The 8,902-nt window shown below is 39.7% G+C and overlaps 1 pseudogene; it reads left to right on the plus strand.

The window, feature by feature from the left end:
- The first annotated feature begins 5,073 nt into the window (after positions 1-5,073).
- On the plus strand, positions 5,074-6,399 carry LOC138838588 (14-3-3 protein zeta/delta-like; annotated as a pseudogene).
- Positions 6,400-8,902: the final 2,503 nt, after the last annotated feature.

Genomic DNA, 8,902 nt, shown 5'->3' on the forward strand with positions numbered 1-8,902 from the left:
AGCCACCAGTGCCTGGGTTAGAGACCATATTCTTTTTTTTTTTTTTTTTTTGTCGTGGGGCTTGAACTCTGGGCTTGGGCGCTGTCCTTGTGCTATTCAGCTCAAGGCCAGCACTCTACCGCTTGAGTCACAGCGGTTTATTGGAGATAAGAGTCTCACAAACCATCCTGCCCGGGCTGGCTTTGAACCGAAATTATCAGATCTCAGCCTCCTGAGTACCTAGGATTACAGGCATGAGCCACCAGCGCCCGGCTAGAGATCATATTCTTTACATGTAGTTGGGTTTGTGTGAGAGAGACCTTCCATAACCTTAGTAAATATAGAAAAGACTATAAGTCAGCTCTCCTTGTCTAAGAAATACTTCAGAGAGTAAGGAGAGCACCTGAATGTATGGTCTGTAGGAAAACATTCTACTTTAGCCGTATAGTCACTACACATCAGAAAATATACTCAGGACATTATCCTTGTCCATGTAGTGGACATTAATCCATTAGTCTTTCACTAAAGCAATACACCTTACAAAACTTCAGAGCAAATCTCCAGAGGAGTAGTCTGATGAGTATCCAATTTGCAAAATTTATCTTTCAGAAGTCAGACCTGACTTTCCAGCCTGAAACACCCACAGTAGAGCTACCCTATGCATATGAGGAAAGTAGGAAATTTCACACCCAGAAGTCATCTCTCCGCAGACATTGGAGAACTCACACAGAAGAGAAAACTTCTGTATGCAAGAAATGTGGAAAGACCTTCAGGCAGTCATACCTCATTTTTCATCAGAGAACACACACAGGAGAGGAACCTTATGAATGTAACAAATGTGGAAAATCTTTCAGCCACAAGGGAAACTTTACTGTCCATTGGAGAATCCATACAGGAGAGAAACCTTATGAATTTGACAAATGTGGAAACTCCTTCAGAGAGAAGTCAGACCTCACTTTGCATCAGAGTAGACACACAGGAGAGAAACCTTATAAATGTGACAAATATGGAAAGTCTTTCACCTGTAAGACACACCTTCATGTTCACCACAGAATACACACAGGAGAGAAACCTTATGCGTATATAAAATGTGGATAGTCGTTCACCTGTAAGGCATACCTTCATGTTCATCAAAGAACACACGCAGGAGAGAAACCTTATGAATGTAACAAATGTGGAAAGTCTTGCAACTGGAAGGCAGAACTTACTATTCATCAGAGAACACACTCAGTAGAGAAACCTTATGAACGTAAGATGTGTGAAAAGTCCTTTACCTGAAAGTCAAACCTCAACAAACAAAAGAATTCACACAGGTGAGGAACCATATAAATGTAATGAATGTGCAAAGTCTTTCATCCAGAAGACAGAACTTCGTGTTTATCAGAGAATACACACAGCAGAGAATCCTTATGATTGTAAGATATGTGAAAAATCCTTTACCCAGAAATCAAACCTCAACAGGTGTTGGGTCTTCGTCCATCTTTGGACGGACGGGGTCCGAGGAGAGGTAAGTGCGGCCGCTCGCCTGTTCCCCAGCCTCCCTTAGCTCAGGAGACAATCCGATGCAGCAGGGAGTCAAGTCAAGCAGGAACTCATTTATTAACAAGGACCATCTCCTTTTTAAAGCAAAAGACTGCGTGGGAGCAGAGGAAATGGGATCAACCAATCACTGAAATGCCACACCTTAACATGCACCTAAGCTTCCATGAGTGGTTTACACACTGAACCTGAACAAATCCGGCTCTGCCCAATCAACTTCCTCCCAGGACCATCTTTGCTACTTGTGTTCCCCACAGATTTCCCCACAAACAGGCATAAGAGAATTTACACAGGTGAGAAACCTTATGAATGCAATAAATGTGGAAAGTCTTTCAACCGGAAGTCACATGTCACTTTGCATCAGAGAACACACACACAGGATTGAAACCTTATGAATGCAACAACTATGGAAAGATTTTTAAGTGGAGGTCACACATGACAGAATTCACACAGTTGAGAAACCTTATAGATGTAGGAAATGTTGAAAGTCATTTAACCAGAATTTCCCAACTCAGCAGGCATAAGTGAATTCATATACATGAGAAATCTTAGGAATATAACAAATGTGGAAGATCTTTCACCTGGAAAAAACTCAATTTATATCAGAGAACCCACACTGGATAGAAGCCTCATGCATGTAGCAAATGTGCAGTTTTTCACTCAGAAAGCACAGCTTAGGGTTCTTCATTGAATACCCACATGAGAGACATATTATGAATACAACAAATGTGGAAAAGTTTTTCAAGAAGACATAGGTCAGTTTGTCTCAGAAAATACCCAGAAGACAGAAGCCATATGAATGTAACAAATATGGAAATTCCTTAGTCATTAAGGCATAGCTGAGCCCTGGATTCAAATAGAACATGACATCTATACAATGAATAGATTATTCTATTCCACAGTTCCATGTTGGTTGTTGTGGACATGTTACTCCTGCCTATGTTATTCCAATTGTCTAACCATGGGAAAGTCAAGTGAGCCTTAACTCTACTTGCTTTATGTGGTTAAATAACTTGCAGCTCAAAGATAATATCTACTGTTTCCTGTGATCTCAACCCAGCCTTGAGGGAAGGGTAGATTTTTTTAAGTACTTCCTCAGAATCCAAACACTCCTGAGTGATGGTAATGAGAAAAGAATCTAGTTGAGTGCTGGAGAGCTATCTCCTGGAACCCTTCATTCCTCTGCATGATGTCATGGAATCCAAAGCCAGAGCAAGTCTCTTTCCATTTCTTCAAACCTTCATCAACAAACTTATCCTGGAAATACTGATGCTCTAGTAGATAGTCTAAGCCAGGAAAAGATTCAAATCATGAATGCCTACCAAGTCTACATTTCCACTCCTGACGAAAAATAGGTCACCTTCTTCTAAATGGACTTTTTCTGAAGGACATGAGGAAGAGCACACTTGTACAATCCACTCTCCATCTTGCTGTCAAAGACCTCTAGGGAGCCTTTCTGATCAGTAGGTGACCCCACCTGTGACCATTGTTCTACGTGGCTCCCAAGATGGTTCACATTTCAGAACATCCTGAACCAATTACCAATTGATATCTGTGCCAAGAATTCATTTTTCCTTGACTGATTGGCCCCGGTTAGTCTTTTGTCATACTGAAGTGAATGAAAATGAAGAGAATGAAAACTTTCTCCTGATTATTGATGTGAGTCAAACACGCCAGGGGTCAAGTTCAGCTGAGAAAAGTTATCTGCCTTTTCAGGTCCTCCTCAACAATCAGGGGCCCAGTCAGTCTTACCCTCACCAGCTGCTTCAGGATAGATACCCAGTCACTCCCACAGTCCTTAACTCACTGAGAACCATCCAAGCTATTTTCCCCTCATCATCCACTATGCACTCTACTGACCTGATGACACTACTCCTTGTGACCAATTCCCCAGGATCACCCTAGTCATAGGGACAAAGTTATCTTCTCTCTTTCAGGGACAGTTATCCTCTCTCTCTCTCTCTCTCTCTCTCTCTCTCTCTCTCTCTCTCTCTCTCTCTCTCTCTCTCTCTCTCTCTCTCTCTCTCTCTCACACACACACACACACACACACACATACACACACACTACTCTGAAAACCCATCTAAAATTTCTGGATTTCCATGTCTAATGTTCTCTATTTGGACATCAAAACAAATAAGATGATGCACAATTTGTTTCATGATATTCTATTACTATATGTATATCTTTTTTGTTTGTGCTCGTAGAGAGCTTTAAACTCATGGTACATTAGTCTTTCGTTTTTATGCTCAAGCTTGGAGCTCTACTCCTTATGCAACATATCAAATTTTGATATTGTTCTATTTTGTATCACAAGTCCTTCTGATAAAGGCAGTGAAGGGGTGCCCCCTGTTACATTTTCTCTTTTAAGATGTTTACAAAAAGATGTTTACATTCAAAGAACTACAATATTTTAAATTAGAAAAATATTTTTAAAAATGTTTTCATTGCAGAACCTTAAGTCAAAATGTAGTATTTTGATGCATATTTAAAAATAAGTAAGGATATTGCTTGGTTTTTTTTCTTTCTTCCTTTTTTTGTCTTTCCTGGGCCTGGGCACTGTCCCTCAGCTCTTCAGCTCAAGGTTTGCGTTCTACCATTTCAGCCACTGCACCACTTCTGGCTTTTTCTGCTTATGTGGTGCTGGGGAATCAAACCCAGGGCCTAATGCATATAAGGCAAGCACTCTACCACTGAGCCACCTTCCCAGCCAGCCCCTATTAGAGAATTTTTTAAAAAGATGAGGAATATCTTGGCACCGGTAGCTCACACCTGTAATCCTAGCTTCTCAGAAGGCTGAGATCTGAGGATCATGGTTGAAAGCCAGCCCAGGCAGGAAAGTCCATGAGACTCTTATCTCCAATAAAACCACTCAAAAACTGGAAGTGGTGCTGTGGCTCAAGCAGTAGAGGGCTCCCCTTCAGCTGAGGAGCACAGGGATAGAGCCCAAGCCCAGAGATCAATTCCCACGACTGACCAAAAAAAGAAAAAAGATGAGGAATATAGATTAAGTAACATTGAGCAGTCTCTTGTAAAAGCAGCATTCAGAAACTCTAAACATACCTCTATAGCAATAGTAAAGATTTCCCATTTCTCAGAATTTTAGAAGGAACCTGAGCATATCCCAACTGTTCACAAATGTGAACCTCTTGGCGCTGAATGACAGTTGGAGTTGAAGGCAAAACTTCATTCTTCATCTCATCATTGTCGTAAGAGGTCATAGAATGTTCACATTGAGCACCTGCCATCATACACATTGACATTGTATTGTTTCAAAAATAAATCCCACAACCAGAAGTTACTATAATGACAGGATATAAAATCATTTTAAAATGGAAAAAGAGAGCATCAATCAAAATGTGCTTTCATTGATTGAAAATTTCAGTGTGAATTAAAAAAAAAATAAAATTGGATTGGAGGAAACCCCATCACTGGAGCCTGTGAACTTCAAGATCCAGGGCAGAGTCTCAGCCTTGATGCCACTCCTGCCACCACCCAGAAGCCACTGAATCCCTGTCTGTCTTCCACCACCTACTCAGGACACAAAATCCAGTCATGGGTACAAATGAGCTGGTACAGAAGACCAAACTGACCTAGCAGGATGAGCAATATGGTGTCATAAAGTCTGTCACTGAGCAAAGAGCTGAATTGTCTAATGATTAAAGGAATCTTCTCTCAGTTGCTTACAGAAATGTTATAGACAACCATAGGTCATCTTAGCGTATCATTTCAAGTATTGAGCAAATAAATGGAAGGTGCTGAGAAAAACAGCAGATGATGAAGAACATAGAGAGAATCAAGAATGAGCTAAGAGATAGCTACAATGATTCACTGTCACTTTTGGAAAAGTTCTGCATCCCTAGTGCTTCACAAGCAGAGAGCAAAATCTTGTATTTGAAAATGAAGAGAGACTACTACCAATACTTTGCTGAGATTGCTGCTGCTGATGACAAGAAAGGGATTGTGAATCGTTCATAACCAGCATATCAAGAAGCTTTTGAGATCAGCCAAAAGGAATTGCAAGCTGGGAGCTGGTGGTTCACACCTGTAATCCTAGCTACTCAGGAAGCTGAGATCTGAGCATCACCATTCAAAGCCAGCCCAGCCCGAGCAGGAATGTCTGAGAGACTTTTTTTTCTTGTGAAAATAGTGTTCAGAGGGGTTACAATTACATGAGCAAGGTAATGAGTACATTTCCTATCAAGCATTGTTGCCTCCTCCTTTGTTTCCCCATCCCATCCCTTCCTATCTCCCCCTCACATCTCATCACACTCTCCACCCCCATGTGCCAAAATTGTACAATTTGTTTTTCGACATAATGTCTTGTACTTCTTATTGTTGCAATGGGTCCACCTGTATCCCTATTTAAACAATCTGTTTTTTCCCTTCCCCTCCACAAATTATACAACATCAAATACAGTGAAAACAGGGGTTATACCATCAGGGAGGGACATACAAAGCAATAAAGAAATCTTATAAATATGTTAGAAACAATAGCAAGAAAGAAACATTTGAGACCCTTATATCTGATAAACCTCTCAGAAAACCGGAAGTGGTACTGTGGCTCAAGTGGTAGAGCACTAGCTTTGAGCTGAAGAGCTGAGAGACAGCGCCCAGACCCAGAGTCCAAGCTTCACAACTGATAAACCTATCAGTTTGGGTCTGGCCCTTAACTTCTCGGTGTTTTATTATGAAATTCTGAACTCCCGAGAGAAAGCTAGCTTTCTTGCAAAGACAGCTTTTGATGAAGTCATTGCTGAACTTGATACATTCAGTGAAGAGTGATTCAAAGACCGCACGCTAATAACGTAGTTACTGAGCGAAACGTTGACATTGTGGTTATAAGATGAAGTGAAAGCAGGAGAAGGAGGGGAAAATTAAATGGCTTTCCAACTTTTGTCTGCCTCATTCTAAAATTTAGACAGTAGACCATTTGTCATCCATGCTGTCCCACAAATAGTTTGTTGTTTATGATTTATGACAGGTTTACGTTGCTTCTATTTGAATTTCTGTATTCCCCAGGGTAATTTTTTGTTGCTTAATATTAGAGGAATAGATATTGACCATTAACATTTAGTGAGCTATCTGTTTTCATCTTGAGATGACCAATCTGAGGATGTAGAATTTTTATACAAGTTGTAAATATTTGGCATATACTTTGGTACATGGTGACTTGACAAAGGCCAGTGTTAAAACTGCTTCCATGTCAAAGTGAAGAAATCTTCCTACATATTGGTTTGTACTGGTGGAGAATAAAAGGGAAAATTGGTTTCAGGCACAGGTGTAGTTATTCCGGATATTAGAAAGTTTGGGCACACTTGCAGGCCTGTGGTACAAACAGATATTCCATGGCTGTTACATGTTGGAATCATGTATTTCTGTGGAAGAGTTATCTCAGTGTGCACACCTAGAGTACAGCACTAGAAGTATTCTTTGAGACAAAGTTGTGTCTCAATTAACTCTGGATAAGGGCAGAAATAGTTCACATTCCATTATTTGTAATGTTTGCTGCTTATTTTTGCTACACATTTTATTTGTATTTAAATGTTTTAGGCAACCTACGAACAAATGTAAAAGTAAAGATGCAATGAAAATGAACTGTTTGGTAATCATTATTACTACTTTTTCTATAACTTTCATGTAAATTAGTCTTTTGGTTTTGAAACACCTCAAAAGAAATTGTACATTATTATAAACTTGTTCTTTACTCCCTTTTGGCAGCTAATGGGCTTTCACCAAATTTAAAGTGCAAACTTTATCACAATAACAAAAATACTAATCTATCTAATGACCATCTCCTACAGAGCCAAGTTTTTCCTTGGGGAGGGGAAAATTGATTTGAAAAGTAATATGTTCCAGTTAAAATTTTGATATATAGCATTTTCTAACTTAGGAAGCCACAATGTTTTTGACCCATCATGACATTGGTTAGCATTAACTATAAATTCTGTTTTGGTTTTTGAGAATTTCTTGATTCAGTTTGCCTTCTGATTTTGGACATTTCAATTGTCAGGTGCACAGGATTACTTTCCTTTTATTTAGCCTTCTGTCTTGTCACCAACCATTCCTCCTTGGTGGCCATGTACTTCTGAAAAGGTCACATGACTTTTCTGGCTCTACTCACTGTCTAAGATCCCTTGCTTTCTTTGCCTGCATTCCACTAACTATTAACCTCATCCTCTACTGCAGCACATCTCACCTTACTTGATGAGATTGCGTACCTCCTATAAACTCTTCCTGAATGGTCTGCCATTGTTTGCCTTTAGATCTTCTCTAAGTAATGATGGGTCTGAGTTATACCAAATCTTACTCTACAGAATATTTCCTTAGAATGTTACAGAAGACACCAAATAAAAGTGTCATTTTAAAAGACAGGTGGGGCTGAGAAGGTGGCTCAGTGATAGAGTGCTTGCCTTGCATGCATGAGGCCCTAGTTTCTATTCCTCAGCACCACAAACACAGAAAATGTCAGAAGTGGTGCTGTGGCTCAAGTGGTAGAGCACTCGCCTCAAGCTGAAGAGCTGAGGGACAGTTCCCAGGCCCATAGTTCAGGCCCCACGACTGAGAAAAAAAAGATTTTTTTTCTTTCAGAATGTAAGATCCTTCAGAGCAGGGACAATATTTTATGTATGTTCTATTGTGTCCAATACACTGTAAATGCTCAATAAATATTGATGATTGGAGACAAAAAAAATCTGCTTTCTTCATTGGAAATATCAACTATACCAATTACTATTTTTGAGTTTGATATAGTTCTAAAATAAAACCTGCCATTCTTTCAAAGACAAACATATAGACACATATATGTATATAAGCAGACATATAATGCTTTGAAGTAATCAGTAAGATTACAATTCATTAATATGAAATATTATATTAGTGTTATGTATAAATCAGTACAAACTCATCCAGTCATTGAATCTGTCCAGACTCCTTCATAACACTGTAAACTTATCACATCTTTTGCACAAGCATTAGTCCTCCTGAGTAAGCTCATGTCAGAAGAAGCTACAACAGTACACAAGATCCATATCAGGACCTTAAAAATAGGCACACAAAGGAGGTGTGATCAGTTTTGAAAGAAGAGATATCAGTAAGATTATTAAATTATTTGGGATTGAAAACCAAAGAAATGAAGATCTCTACAAAAAAGGGGACTAAAAAGAAAGGAAACACCTCTGAATTCCAATCAATCCACTGTTCATGTACAAGTCTTCCAGGGGTGATGGGCCACAATGTGATGCCCAGTGGCCCACATGCTTAACTGCTCAAGGCAGGATGAGATGAAGTCTAGGGCCTCGCATACAGGATGGTTGAAGGTCAAGCTGATAGGAGGCAGAACTTCTGTAAGAAGGGCCCTTTGTGAGTAATCCTACTTACTTAG

The sequence above is a fragment of the Dipodomys merriami genome, unplaced genomic scaffold, assembly GCF_024711535.1.
Source record: "Dipodomys merriami isolate MVZ:Mamm:240054 unplaced genomic scaffold, mDipMer1.0.p SCAF_284, whole genome shotgun sequence".
Classification (NCBI taxonomy): Eukaryota; Metazoa; Chordata; class Mammalia; order Rodentia; family Heteromyidae; genus Dipodomys; species Dipodomys merriami.